Consider the following 15,650-nt stretch of genomic DNA (forward strand, 5'->3'; position numbering starts at 1 on the left):
ATCTGTGTCTCAGACAGAGCAAGAGCCAGCTCTGCCATGAGTGGTCAGTAAATCCAAACACCCACAGGAGACCAATCACGGGTCTACCTGTTGCATTCCACAGCAGCAGATAACCATTGTTTACTTTTGGTTGCTGAAACTGCAGCTTCTCACAAGGAAAAATCCTAAGAAAGGATTTTTCATAAAGATGTCTGCGACACTGATGGGTGAGGCTTCACAGATCATTCAGAAACTCACCAAAACCTGAAGCAAACCCCACATCTGTGGATTGGCTGTGATTCCCAGAAGAAAGACCCAAATCCAGCATCAGTTGTGACGTGGAGAAGGCTTTTGGGTCTGTTCCCTTCCACAGTGACTGGAGGGATTCTTACAGTGCAGTGAAAGAGCAGCAGCTGCAAGGGACTGAGCCAGCCCCTCTCACTGCACACAGGTACAGGGACCAGGGGGTCACTGAGACCACCCAGCAGCCCCAAACACTGATGTTCTGAGGGCAATGGCATCAAACAGCTGATACACATTGCCCATCTTGCATCTGTGAAAAAGGAGTATTTTGTGATTGGCTTTTCGCAAACATTCAAATGAATATTATGTGTGTTATGTTAGAAAGTTATGCTGTATTCATTTTCTTAAGTAGTGTGTTAAGTATAGTTTGAGATTATAACATAATGTTAAAATAGAAACTATGCAATGTAAGATACTTTTTTTAAAGAAAGGACTCACACCAAGATAGCAGCCACAGGACACCTGAATCTGTCAGAGAAAGAGAATTTATTGCCCCATTATCAGAAGAAATGAACTTCTTCCTGCCTCGTTCAGCCCTGAAGATACAGTCAGGATAAAGAGGAAGAAGCTGACACTGCCCAGACAGAATCCTGTGTTTGAATGGAATTTATGCATCATGTATGAGATGTATGAATATGCAACAGGCTGTTGTTTTTAAGGGTTAATCCTCTGTTAAAGTGTGTCCTTTTTCGGGCTTATGCTGCCCAGAAAAGGGTACCCAGGCTGTCTGTAATTCTTTGTCTCTATTGTCTTGTTTTGTTCTAATCCAAGTTGTCCAAATTATTATTACTCTAATTATATTATTATTTTTATAACCATTTTATTATCATTAAACTTATGAAATTTTAAAAACAAGTGATTGGCGTTTTTCACACATGACTTTAGCATAATTCATTCATTAATGTCAGAGCAATTAGCAGTGTAAACAGGAGCAGGCAGGGGTCAGCAGCCATTCACCCTGCCAGCTGAAAGGAAATGTTACCCCTTTCCTTTTCTGGCAGTTTCTTAGAGCAGATTGAGAGCTCTGGGCTTCACCTCACATGTCAAGGACGGAATATTATTTGGAACACATGAGATAAAAAAAAAAAAATCCATGGCTCTCATTTGCTACAATGGGAACAATGATCAAAACTTTGAAAACCAGGCAATGCAGGCAAAGGGCTGCAAGGTTATTTCTGATACAAATAGCTAAAGAGATAAGTACGAATGAGAAATGCCTGAAATAGGAGAAGCAGGAGACTTAGGAAATAATCAGTGAGCCTAAGACCCTGTGTGGGAGGAAAAGGTCATTTCAGAGGAGTTTTGCTCTAGTGGTTTCAAAAGTGGGCAGCAAAAAGATATTGCTTGAACTGCTGATGGTGAGGACTGGAAAGGCTGAGAGGGACGTGCAGTGTGACAGGGTCTGGGAAAGAATTGAGGTCAGAAAGTGACCTGGGCTGGCTCAGCTGAGCTGATAGCAAAAATTACCTACAGAGCTGGCAGAGTGCAGTCGAGATTATTGCTGTTTTTAGCAAGTTTCACTTACTGCTCTTTTCATTGATGACTGTGAGGGGAGGAAATATTGGCTAGGAAGTGTTTTTCTGCATCAATTCAATGTGGTTAAAAATAGAGGGAGAAATATTAAGCTCCAGTGTTAGCAAGAGTTGATATATGATAATTACTGGGAGAGCTACTTCAGGGGAAAACTGGGTCTCTATTCAGTTGAATTCTTCAAGGGATTTAACAAAATAATGATAAAGTAGAAAGTAGAAAGAAAGTAAGTAGAAATTTCAACAGAAAAAAGAAAGGCTAGCTATGAAATTCCTTTGAAATCTTCACTTTAAAGATTTTAAAGAGACTGGGCATACAAAATGAACAAATGTAAAGTTCTGGCAAGAATCAGAAAAGAAAAAAAAATCTCTCGAGACAGAAAAATCTTAACAAGAACGTCTTATTTTACTGTGGTTTTTTCACAAAAAGTTACTGCAGGTGAGAGCATTGCAGAAGCCAGAGCTCAGCCTAGAGGAGCACATTGGAGATTTCCAGCTGGGATGAAGGATGCCCCAGCACAGGAAAGGGCACCTGAGGCTGCCCTTGCTGTGTCCTGCTTACCTGGAGTAACCCCAGGAAAGGAAAAGAGCTGCAGCCACTCTGATCTACAGCTGAGGAGCAAGGGCTGGGCCAAATGCACCCAGCAGGATCAAAATTCGGCTGCTAGAGCTGGCTGGGGGCTCTCCAACATGAAGTTTTGTCAGGATGAGTGGACTGAAGCAGAAACTTGAGGCCTGCAAGGATTGTGTTGGCAGAACAGAGCTGTGACAGCCCTTCCCCTCCTGAAGGTGTTTTGGGATAGGGCAAACAAGAGGGGTCCTTGTCACCTCAACAAAAAGCCATTTGCAACAGTTCCTGGGAGGGAAAATCCATCTGGGCTTTTAAAGACCAAAAATATCACAGCTGGTTCATGAATTCCCTGAGTCTGTGGCAGCAGCAGCTGGGAGGACACGAGAAGGGGACACTTCCCCTCTTGCTGTGGCCTAAAGTGTGTCCAGGGCCCAAGGCAGCACAGCTTTGCCCGTCCACGCTTGCTGTAAGAGCCTAAGTGAGGGATGCAGGACTCCAGGGCCTCTCCAAATGCAGTTTATTCCATCCAAGAGGTTGCAGCAGCCCAGGGTGGTGGGTGACAGAGCCTGTGCCTACAGCTGCCAGCTCCAGCTGCAGGCAGGCCTGGAGACCCTTTAGTTTAGGTTCCAATGCATTATAGACTGTTCTTTGCCCGCATCTTCATGCAGTACAACCAATCTATACCTCAACTTTTATCTATAGCCTATCATAACTACTGTAATTACCATATTCATGTTACTGTTCTCCAATCACTAAAAGTCAGTACATTGCAGTTTAAGCTAGAAGTTGTTTTTCAGTTTTCTTGCAGTGGAAAATTCTGAGACCTTTTTTCTACTTGCAGCTTTGCTGCCTTGTTTGCCTGTGCTGTCTTTCTGCTTGGTAAAAACATCTTCTTGTTTGGGGTGGGTTTATCCTTTGCTCTAAGCCATAAAAGCCCCTTCTACCTAACACACCCTGTGCCTCCTTGGTTATCCAGTCAGACTGGCCCAGCAATTCTTTTCTTCTATATCAAAACTTGCTTCCATCTCTATTCCTTCATCAGATTCTACGTTCAAAAATCTTTCTGCTAAGCATACATATCTGTGAGACTTCCTTGTCAAACTTTCATCCTTCCCAACAACTTGCCAAGGGTGTGGCACTGCCTCAACCTTCCCCACTCTCATATGAAGTCCTTTCTCAAGAGCAAAGTGAAAGCCAGAAAACCTCTTTGGTAGTGAGAACATAAAGCTAGTTTGGTGCAAACAGCAGAGCAATCAAATGTTAATGATGAAAGATTTTCTTCACATTTTCTCTATATGTTAAACAGACAATGCAGTAACCCAAGAGGGCTCTCACGTTGGATCACTGGGTTAAATCTATCATTTGTAGCATAATAAAATGAAATTAAAGATATTCAATATGAATTCAAATGGATTTCTGTCCACAGCAGCAAAACAGCAATTAATCCATGCCCATAAATATGGGGAGGAAATTCTAACACTGCAGTAAACCAAGCAGCTTCCCTCTCTAACATATTTTGCTTTTCATAAATGAGACCTGAATTCTCAATGTCTCTCCACTAATGAGAAAATTCTTAAAACCTAATTAAAAGGTCTCTATTCAATGGGCTGTGGAGAATTTATAGCAGTGGAACTGCCTGTGTCAGACAGATATGCTACTGATAGTCCTGTGGGAGCTGATGATGAAGGGCTGCGAGTCAGAATAGAGAGGAAAAGGAACTGGGAGAGCAAAAATAACTGGGCAGCAGGCTGGGCATGTGGAGCCATGATATTTTCTGAAAAAGCCTTTCCTTAGGATTTTTCCTCCTGACAAGCTGAGAGGCCTCAGGAACAGAATGTAACCAATGGTTATCTGCTGCTGTGGGATGCAACAGGTGCATCTGGGATTGGTCTCATGTGGTTGTTTCTAATTAATGGCCAATCGCAGTCAGCTGGCTCAGACAGAGAGTCCGAGCCACAAACTTTTGTTATCATTCTTTCTTTTTCTATTCTTAGCTAGCCTTCTGATGAAATCCTTTCTTCTATTCTTTTAGTATATTTTTAATATAATATATATCATAAAATAAAAAATCAGCCTTCTGAACCATGGAGTCAGATCCTCATCTCTTCCCTCTTCTTGGCCCCCTGTGAACACCACCACAGGCATGGTTTCAGGCAGCTGGGGTGGTGTGCAGGGAGGCTGGGGAAGGGTCAGGGCTGGTGTGAGAAATAGCTACTCACTTTAATTTAGAAAGGTTTATTAAATCTTATCAAAAATACAACAGAAGACTGAATAGAGAAAATGTTATGGTGCTGAGAGCAAAGTATTTTCCCCACCACGTGCTCACCCACACAATGGAGGTTTTGCCTTTTAACCCTTTAGCCCCCCCCAAAATCCTGTCCATTGACTCCTTCACTGTCCAGTGGGATTGAATCCCAATATTGCTGGATGGAACGTGCCTGGGCTCGTCTGACCCTCGGTGCTCGACCAAGGGTGGCAGCTGTGGTGGTTTCACCTCAGAGACACCTTTGGCTGGCTGGATGCTGCAGCTGGCGCTTGGGACAAGTCCAGGCAAGCAGGAGCTCAGGTTTACCTCTGGTGGAAGGCCTTAGGGGATGGTGAAGGAAAAAGAGATGGGTCCTGCTGGAGGGTTTTGATCCAGAGCTTTATTCCTGGCACCCAGGCCTCTGAATGCAGCACCAGCTCCAACAGAACCAAGGGCCACGTGGTTGCTGTGTCTTTTAACCCCGGGGACAGGGGCAGGGAAGGGGTAGGGGTCCCACCAACCAGGTAAGGGAGGGGAAGTCTCAAGGGACAAATGACACCTGGATGCCCAATGTCCCCAGGGCTGAGAGGCATCTTTGGAACTCTGCCAGTCAGAGGATGCCCTTGCTGGAATGTTAAGATTGATGGACAGCACTTAGCAGGGGCAAGGGAGGGGAAGGGAGGGGTTATAGGTACACCTGGGTAAGGAACTGGGACACTGAGACAGGGTAATGGTGGAGTTTGCTTCCTCAAATCCTGACTGGAGGTCAACCCTCCCAAATATCCCAACTCCAGCTGTCCCTTGATAACTACACAGGAGGTGAAAAAAACCCCCCCTTTTTTTTAACCTATATACCTGATATTTGTCTGGTAATTGTGAGAGTCAATCATCACATTACTCATCTATCACAGCTGGGGATGTGCTGGTGTCAGCCCATGCTGGTGACATCCAGTGGCTCTGGTAAAAGCCACTGAGGCTTCTGGAAGGGCAACAGCAGCAGCAGCAGCACCTGTGAGGACAAACAGATGTGCTAAGAGCAGGCTTTGCTGTTGATGAACTGCATGGAAACCTGGTGGATTCAGGGGGAGTTCACAGCACTTCTCATTTCAGCAGCCACAGAACAAACTCTGCTTTTCTCCCAAAGTTAAACCAGTTTGCTCAAAGCTGGAGCAGGCTCTGGCCCAGCATTACAGGCATGCTCATGCCAGGCAGGTAAACAAAGGAAAGCAGCCCAGCTCTTTCACCAGCCCTGCCCCACTGAAAATGCTGAATTGGTGGCAAAAGTCCCCCTCCTGCAGCTTTAGAGAGCCACTGGGTTAAATTCTGAGCTGGCACCAGTGCAGAGCACAGGCACACAGCACGGTGCAGCCAAGGGTCTCTCACTGTAGATATTCCAGAGCACTGGACACAATTCTGTGCTCTGGGATGCCCCTGCTTGGGCAGGGAGGAGGGACCAGATGAGCCTGACCCTTCCTGTGAAGGGCTTTGCACTGGCAGCACCCACTGAGGCCAGTGGGGATTAATTGCTAATAACCTGAACTATGAGTTTCTGCTTGTTGGAACCCACTGTTCCTCTGCTGTACAAATGCTCTTTCTGGGTTTTAGTCCCAGCCTGGTTGGACTTTGTTTGGAGTGGTTCAAAACCTCTTTATTCACCTCCTCGATAACAGAGGAGAGGTTTGGAAATGTGGAGAACATGAGGCCCCTGTAAAAATAGGGGACTGATTTCTGAGGAACCCTTCCCTGCCTGCTGGATGTTCCTCCTCATTTGGCAACAGGAGCAGCCACCTTCACCTAAAGCCCATTTAATTGTTGGCATTAAGAAGGGGAGAAGCTGAGAGGGGAATTGTGTGAGCCAGAATGAAGCCTTGGAAGTTGGGAGCCCCAGCCTGCTGCTCTCACCTGAGGGTTTCAGGATTGGAGCTTTTCCCCTCATTCTCTCCTCTAGACTGGAGTTAAATGCCTGGCTCAGTCCCTTTACCCCTTAAAGATATTTTTACTTAATAAAATTGCATTAGCAGTAAGAAAAAAACTCCTGCCAATGATTTAAATTATTTGTTGCCACCTCTACAAGCCCTGCTGTGTGTGCTGGGATCTGTTCAGAGTAACTGTTATTTAGTAAATGCTTTGTTTGCTATTCCTAAGAGTAGTTTTATACAAACTTTGATTAGAACGTTCCCTACCAGTTATGGGAGTGAACACACTGGTCAGGAATTTTTAGTCAGAGGTTTTCTTCCCGTGTTGGATCTAAACTTGGCCATTGTAACTGCATGATGTAACAAAATAATCACTACTGCAAGCCCTAATTTGGTGAATTTCTTGGTGTTGCATTGCTCTCAATGAGATTTGCAATGTTCAAAGCAAGGGATGCCCATTGCTGCCCTTAGGGAAGCACAGACCTGCAGATGGTGTGAAAGGATGAGATACCCTCAGCTGAAATGCTCCTGAAAAACAGCTCCCAAACAGATTTCAGGTGAGAGGACAGCTGGGAAGGTCTTTAAAGGGCAACCTTGGCAATGAAGCTTTCTCCCTTTTTGAAGGAGCCTGTCTGGACATGGAAAGGTGAAATTAATTTGCTTTAGATGTCACCAGGGTCAGGGACCAGCCTGGCGTGAACATTTGGCTGCCATTCACATTAGGTGGGTCATCCTAGTGCCAACAGGACTTTCTGGAACTTTCCTGACCTCATTCATTTCACCTTTTAATAGAAAGAAAGAAAACAAATTTGCTTGTGTCCTTGGAGAGACCAATTCCTGTGCCATGGTGGCAGCAAAGGGGGTGAGTGGGGACAGGATGAGGACAAAGGGCTTTGTGTGCTCCATCTGTCATCTTTATGTTCCTCTGGGATATAAAAATGTGAGTCACCTGTCTGTGGGACTGGTAGAGAGAAAATGAACCCTTAAATAACCTCTTCCTCTCTTTCTTCCTCTTTGTAGTTGGTTAAATCCACTGGGCTTTGTGCATAGAGACCCCTACAAAGCAGATGTGCCTTAAATCCTGTCCTTTACTAAAGTTTGGGCCATTCCTGTTCTGAACTCATCCTTCTCATGCCACAGCTCAAAGGAGGGTGAGATTTAGGAGAAGGAAATCATTTTCTCTTAGCATCCTTTTACCTTTCTAGACATTTTAAAATTAAAAAACTGCTCATGCCCTAGTGAATATTTGCCTTAACAGCTTCAGGATTCCTGCACTGCAGGTTACCCCTCTGACTCCAAGTCCCCTGAAGCTCAGTGTGGGTCACTGATGGCTTGGTGTGACTGCTCATGGTCACCAGGGAAAACAGCCCAGCCAAAGCCCCACCCCTGATTCCAGGAAAATGCTACAACAACCCCAGACTGAGGTGGCCAGACCCCTTTTTCACCTCCCTGCACACCCCAGGAGGCAGCAGGGCTCTCCTGAGCCCCTCATTTGTGCTGGGTCAGTGTGTGATCCTGCAGGAATGAGGCTGGAATTGCTGGAACAGCCTCTTGCCCTGGTTTTGGGAGCCAGCCTTTTGCTCCTACCTCATTTTCCTCACAGGAGAGTCAGCAAAGCAGCAGGATGAAAGCAGATTTCAGCAGGTTCTCTGCTTCACCCCCTTGCCATCCAGCTAAACTCAGATGGTGTCTTTCCTCTCCAGTCCTCCATAACAAACCTAAAAGTTAGCAAAACTGGCTTTGAAATCACAAATTAATTAGGTTGGAAAAGACCTCTGAGATCATGGAGTCCAAAAAATTCTCCTCCACGTGCTGTGGGGTGTGGTTGATTGTTCAGAGCTGAAGTCATGGGAGTAGAACCCATCTGAGATGTGAGATCCCTGCAGGAGATGGGGAGGGATGAAGCCACAGCCCAGCACTTTTCCCCCATTTTTCCTGAAACCAGAAGTGCCCAGGGATAAAGGAGCAGGAGTTCAGCTTTGAGTGGGCCACAGGGAGGGCAGAACCTGCACCAGCCATGGCTGGGCCCTGCCTGTCCCAGGTTTGGGGCCATCTCTGACCTGGAGGAGCCAGTCCTGAGGGCTGCATGGGAGGGGCTGATAATTGCAAACTCCATTTTTCCTCCAGCTTTCCTCTTCTTCAGCAGTATTGGGACAGGAATACGAAGGGATTAATTACCAGAGACAGAGGTCTTTATGTTTTCTTGGCAAACTGAGCACGTTTGGGTATGCCCAAGTCCCTGAGTGCTGTTCCTCAGGGCTCAGTTTGGTTGTCTGCACCCTTAATAGCCCATGGCATCTGCAGCACCAGCCAGGACCTGGGGGATGTGCACAGCACCCCAGTGTGAGCATCCCCATCCATGCCCAGCCTCTCTGCCCTGCCCTGGTTCCTGTGCACAGCTGGGACAATGCTGCTGTTTAAAAGATTCCCATAATCCAGGGGTGCTGAGAGGACAAATTTTCCCATTCCCCTTCCTCCCTCCACCAGCATCTGAGCACATCTATGCCTGAGCTTGCTGCAGCAGAAAGGAATTGATTTTTTTCTGGTTAATTTGTGTACTTAATGACCTGGAGATAGGGTTGTTTTTCTTCCAGGATTACCCTGAGCTCCTCCTAGCCCTTGTTCTTGCTCCCCAGCCATGCTCAGGAGATCTCTGCTGTGGGCACACACTGGCATTTGCCTCCCCAAGTATTCCCAAGTCCTCCTCCCATGCCACAGCCCTGGAATAAGGGACACCACAGCACAGGCTGTCCCCTGAAGGCTGCATGTCACAGAATCGTTGACTGCTTTGGCTTGGAAAGAACCTCAAAGATCATCTGTTTCCAAACCACTGCCATGTCACAGGGTCCTGCTGTCAGCTTCTCCTTGGTGCCTCTGCTCCTGTCAGGGCCACACCTGCCCTTGCACTGATGGATCCAAACCTGGATCCAAAGCAGCCACAAGCCCAGGGCTGCACTGTCACTAGAAATGGAACAACACAGGTCAATCCTCTGAGCAAAGGGCTGCCTAGTGAAATAGGTTATTGTCACAGGCATCTTTTATGGAAAATCCTTTGGCTAGGATCCTTCCTCCTGAGAAGCTGAGAGGCCTCAGGAACAAAATGTATCCAATGGTTATCTGCTGCTGTGGAATGCAACAGGAGCATCTGGGATTGGTCTCATGGGGTTGTTTCTAATTAATGGCCAATCGCAGTCAGCTGACTTGGACAGAGTGTCTGAGCCACAAGCTTTTGTTATCATTCCTTCTTTTTCTATTCTTAGCCAGCCTTCTGAGGGAATCCTTTCTTCTATTCTTTTAGTATAGTTTTAATATAATATATATCATTAAATAATAAATCAAACCTTCTGCAACAAGGAGTCAGATTCTCGTCTCTTCCCTCATCCTGGGACCCCTGCGAACACCACCACAACCTTAAAGTTAAAACTTTCTCCATAAGAAACCTTAAAGTTAAAGCTTTCTCCATAAGAAACCTTAAAGCTTTCTCCATAAGAAACCCTTCTGAGCTGTGTAAAGCACGGATTATACAGGATGATGCCCCAGAAACTTATTTAAATAAACCTTACACTGTTTGCAGATTAACTAAACCTTTAGGAAATCTTTTTTCCCTTCTGAATATTGGCTTGTTTTTTGAGTTCATTTATGTTGGAGAATGAAAATTGATTTGATCTTTTGTAGCACAGTCCTTGGGGTATGTTCTCAAAGCCACTTTATTTTTCCTGATGTCACATACACAACAGAGTGAGAGGCTCCCATACAGAATTTGAAAGCATCAACACAGCTTTACTCCCTAGTTCTCTGCTGGTAGGATGAGGCTGCTCCCTTTGAGCTACTGAATGGTTTAAATCAGCTTTTCACCAACTCAAGAAAGAAAGAAGCTCCAATAATTCCTAATCTGATTCAGAAAAATGTGATTTTTGATCTGTTCAACAAGCAGCATTGCTGGGACAGCAGATCTCTGTGTGACTGTGCTACCACAGCTCAGAGAAACCCAAATCATTGGTGTCCCAACCTTTACCCTCCTCCTTTTCTGAGGAACAGTGCTCAAATTTTCTTCATTTGCTGTGTCCATCATGTCCACCATGGTCCTGTACTGAGCTACATTTCACCTTTGCACATAACTTTACAGCTATAAGCATAATCTTCACTTAATGTTTAATATTTCTTGGTAGTGAAGCATCACTTCCCTATGAAGTGTTATGCAGGAGTCCAGGCTAATTTCAGATGCTGGGTTTTACATTTCCTGGATGCTGATAGAGAAACTCCTGAGTTATCAGAGATTCAGGATAATGCCCATCTGCAGGCTTTGGGCAGGACATGTATCCAAAGGAAAAAAATCCCTTTTGAGGCTTTTATTTGACACTGGTTGTGTTCACTCAAACACACTGATATTAATTGTGGAGCTTTTAATTGTTTTAATTTTTTAATCACTTTTGATTAACATGTTTTTAGCACATTCAAAGCAGGCAAGTGGCTGATCCTGGGCAAAGGGAAGTTCAACCATCAAGCTGGGCATTCTCACCAGCCTGGCTCTCATTTATCACTGGGTGTGTGCTCTGTCAGCTGCTAAATAAGTTCTCCAATACAGTGAATCACCAGATCAATGCTTTTATATGTGTGTGCAGCAATATTTTCTATTTGCTTCTTAAATTATGCAAGTGATGGCGATCCAGGGGACAAAATGAACAGGGGCTGCAAGTGATGGGGGGGAAAAGGAAGAAATTGTTTTTTTCTTTGCGAGGCAAATTTGTGCAGCCCCAAATGAGACAGGATTTACAGAGGGGCTTGTTATTATACCTCCTTTCTTTTACCAGTGTTTGGTGGATTTGGTCCCTGTGCTTTCAGGTAAAAGGCAGAGCAGTGGTGCAGTCCTTCCATTCCAGGCTCTCCCTGCCTTGCTAGATAATCTGCAGAGGTTGTAGCACTGGGGAAATTGGGATTCTGGATCTGGGGGAGCTGCAGTTCAGCAGCAAAACCATCATTGACAAAAAAAGCCTGGCAGAAGCCCCATTCCTGTGTGTGCCTGTGGTTTCTGTTGCTTCCTGGGAACTTCCAGAGGGCCTGAAGAGAGCTCATTAAATGCTACACTCATTGCAGTAATTGCTATCCATAGGGACTGATTAGGGCTCAGTCAACATTGCAGGGCTGGTGACGTCAGTGGGGTACAAAAGGTGACACTGCTGCCTGCCAAGCTTTGGGGTGCAGGGGTCACCCCAGGCAGGCACCAGCTGGGTGCAGGCAGCCCTGGGGAACAGGGAGATTTTGGGAACCGGCAGCTCTTGGGAACTGGCAGCTTTTGGGAATGGGTAGCTTTTAGGGGAAGGTAGCTTTTGGGAACAGGCAGCCCTTAGAAACAGGGAGCTTTTGGGAACAGGCAGCTTTTGGGAAGAGGCAGCTTTTGGGAAAAGATAGCCCTTGGGAAGAGGGAGCTTTTGGGAACAGGCAGCCCTTAGGAACAGGCAGCTTTTGGGAACAGGCAGCTTTTGGGAACAGGCAGCTTTTGGGAACTGGCAGCTTTTAGGAGAAGGTAGCTTTTGGGAACAGGCAGCTTTTGGGAAAAGATAGCCCTTGGGAAGAGGCAGCCTTTGGGAACAGGCAGCTTTTGGGAAGAGGCAGCCCTTAGAAACAGGGAGCTTTTGGGAACAGGCAGCTTTTGGGAAGAGGGAGCTTTTGGGAACAGGCAGCCCCTAGGAACAGGCAGCTCTTGAAAACAGGCAGCTTTTGGGAACAGGGAGCTTTTGGGAACAGGCAGCCCCTAGGAACAGGCAGCTCTTGAAAACAGGCAGCTTTTGGGAACAGGGAGCTTTTGGGAACAGGCAGCCCTTGGGAACAGGCAGCTTTTGGGAACAGGCAGCCCTTGGGAACAGGCAGCCCTTGGGAACAGGCAGCCCTTGGGAACAGGCAGCCCTTGCTGGACTGCAGGAGCCCTTCCTGAGGGGAAGGATGCCCTGTGGGCTGGGAGCTCTCTCCCAACAGCTTCCCTGTCCTTGGGATGGCTCTGGCTCCATCCCTGCTCTGCTGCAGGGCTCACACTTGAGCTGTGTGTGTTTGTGTGATTCTCATGAGTGACAAATCCCCCTGTCATGCAGGTCCCTGTGAGCTCAGGTCTGACAGTGACACCCCTGGTGTCTCACAAAGGGATGCTGGCAGCACTCACAGGGCTGTCAGGAACAGCAGTCATCACCCCCCTCCCCAGCAAATCCATAGCTCAGGCAGGGACCAGGATTTTTCAGGTCCCAGAATCAGCCTTTGCAGTGGGAAGGGGATTAATTATTTACCTGAAGCAGCATTTCTGAATTTCCAGTCCCAATCTGTCAGTGACCACAGCTGTTGCTGGACAGCACAGCAGCTGCCAAAAATGAAAAGGAAATTTCAGGGAAAGGAAATTTCAAGGAAAGGAAAAGGAGAAAAGGAAAAAGAAAGGAAAGCTTTATAAATATGAACAGGTGTCCATGCATACACATGGGTGAACAGGAAAAGGGCAGTCCCATAAATAAAGGAGCATCTCTACTTGTAAATAAAAAATCATTTGGCTGCATGGTCCAAGGTGGTCCTGACTTTGTTTCAAATGACTGTGACCCTTAGCTGAGAAAGCTGGGAAGGGCTGATCCAGAGGTGCAGCACATCTGGCACTGCACAGAAAGCTGGGAAGGGCTGATCCAGAGGTGCAGCACATCTGGCACTGCACAGCAGGCAGGGCTGCCAGAGGAAAGGCCTGGTATCTGTCAGCACACAACCTGGGATGCTCCCAGTTTGCTCCATCTGCTGCTGGCAGGGAGGGGAGCAGCTCTGAGTGCCCACAGCCCCCGAGGCAGTGAGGTGTGCTCTGCCTCTGCAGCCACTGACCTGGCCTTGAGCTTCTCTGTGGAGCCCAATCCCCACCAAACACAGCCTTTTGGGAGCTCCTGGACTGTGAAAGATGGAGCAGAAGGTCCTGGATATAAACCACAAACTCAAAGCTCTTTCACTTTTCCAAGGTGTTTGTTTTCAATCCTATCTGCAGTTCGAGGCTCCATTCCTTTCTCTGCCTCCCTCCTTTCTCTGCAAACACCCCCCAGGAGGTTCAGTTCCCCAAGAGTGAAGGGTGAGGTGGCATGGGGGGCTGTGGATCCCTTGGGAAGGAGCAGGGGACAGGATCTGCTGCAGTGACACCTGTGCAGGGACAGCAGCACAAGCCCAGGGATGCTCAAGGACTGACTGGGGCTGTGACAGGGACAAGAGGCTCCACCCCAGATGGGTGAGGAGCTGAGGATGCTGCCTTGAGGTATTTGTAGGGTCCCCAGGACGAGGTGAAGAGATGAGTTTGACTGTATGTTCTTAGAAGGCTAATTTATTATTTTATGTATTTATATTAAAACTATACTAAAGAATAGAGAAAAGATACAGACAGAAGGTTACAAAGGAGAATAATGAAAAACTCATGACTGACTCTTCAGAGTCCAACACAGCTGATGGTGATTGGTTATTAAGTAAAAACAATTCACATGAAACCAATCAAACAATGACCTGGCAGTAAACAATCTCTAGACCACATTCTAAAGCAGAAAACACAGGAGAAGCAATTAGATAATTATTGTTTTCACTTCTCTCTGAGGCTTCTCAGCTTTCAGGAGAAGAAATCTTGGTGAAGGGATTTTTCCAGAAAATATGACAGTGACACTGCCTTAGGAAGGGAATTAAGGCTTGAAGTTTTCTTATACCTTGGGGTTCTGCCTGTTTCTTGCAAGTGGGGAGCACATCTGCCCTCCTCCCTCTGGGCTGCCCAGTCCCCCAGTCACTCCATGCCGTGGTTTTGGCTGGGACAGAATTAATTTGGCTGGGACAGAGTTAATTTTCTCCTCAGTAGGTGGTAGAGTGCTGTGTTTTGGATTTAGCAGCAGAATAATGTTGATAACACACGGATGTTTTGGCTGTTGCTAAGTAGTGATCACTTTAAAACAAGGACTTCTCAGTCTCCCATGCTCTGCCAGTGAGGAGCTGCACAAGGAGCCACGAGGGACAGGACAGGTGATCTGAGGAAGCCAAAGGGATATTCCATGCTGTGGAACCTCATCCTCAATGCAGAAACTGGGGGCAGCTGTCTGAGAGGGGCTGGGGCTGGGCTGGGCATTGGTCACTGGGAGGTGAGCACTGGGCATTGGTCACTGGGAGGTGAGCACTGGGCATCACTTGGTTCTCCTGGGTTTTATTTCTCTCCCTCTCTCCTTTTCACTGTTGTTGTTGCTTTGATTAATATTATTATTTTCAGCTATTAAGCTGTTCTTATCTCAACCCACATTTTCACCTTTTCCTTCTGATTCTCCTCGTCCTGAGGCAGCTGCGTGGGACTGGAGTCAAACCACAACACCCCTCATCCTGTTGGACAGAATTTGAGGCAGAAACTGCAGGAGAAACTCCTGAAACGGTGACACCAACATCTGCCAAGTTTTGTGCCAATTTGTGACAGCTCCCACTGAGGGAAAAGCAGGGATGTGGCAGGTTTGCCTTGGCACCAGCTGCTGGGCTGGGGGTCTGGTGCCTGCCCTGCCTCCTGGCCAGGGGACAGGAGGGACAGCCAGCAGAGGGAAGGTTGGCATTTAGGGACACAGACCTGTGGAGAAAGCAAAGGGCTTGTGAGGCAAGAAGGTGTCTGAGAGGTGGAGAGGATCTGGGGTATTGCAGAGGAGGGGCTATAAAAATCAGGGATTATCCTGGTGTGGGTGATGTGGGGATGCAGAGCCAGGGAGGGACAGGGACACAGAGCCTCCAGCTGCCATGGGCATCCTTTCCTCTTTCTGCAGGAGAAGCAGGAGAAGGATGTGGTATTTTTTGGGGTCCCCCGTGGCAGGAAGGAATGAATCTGACTCCATGTTCTTAGAAGGCTAATTTATTATTTTATGATGTTATTTTATATTTAAGAATGCTATACTAAAACTATACTAAAGAATAGAGAAAGGATACAGACAGAAGGCTTAACAAGATACTAATTAAAAACTGTGGCTCTCTCCAGAGCCTCGACACAGCTGGACCATGATTGGTCATTGAGTAAAAACAATTCACATGAAACCAATCAAACAATGACCAGTTGGATAAAAATTCACATGAAACCAATCAAACAATGACCAGTTGGT

Source organism: Molothrus ater, chromosome 2 (assembly GCF_012460135.2).
Source record: "Molothrus ater isolate BHLD 08-10-18 breed brown headed cowbird chromosome 2, BPBGC_Mater_1.1, whole genome shotgun sequence".
NCBI classification, from domain to species: Eukaryota; Metazoa; Chordata; class Aves; order Passeriformes; family Icteridae; genus Molothrus; species Molothrus ater.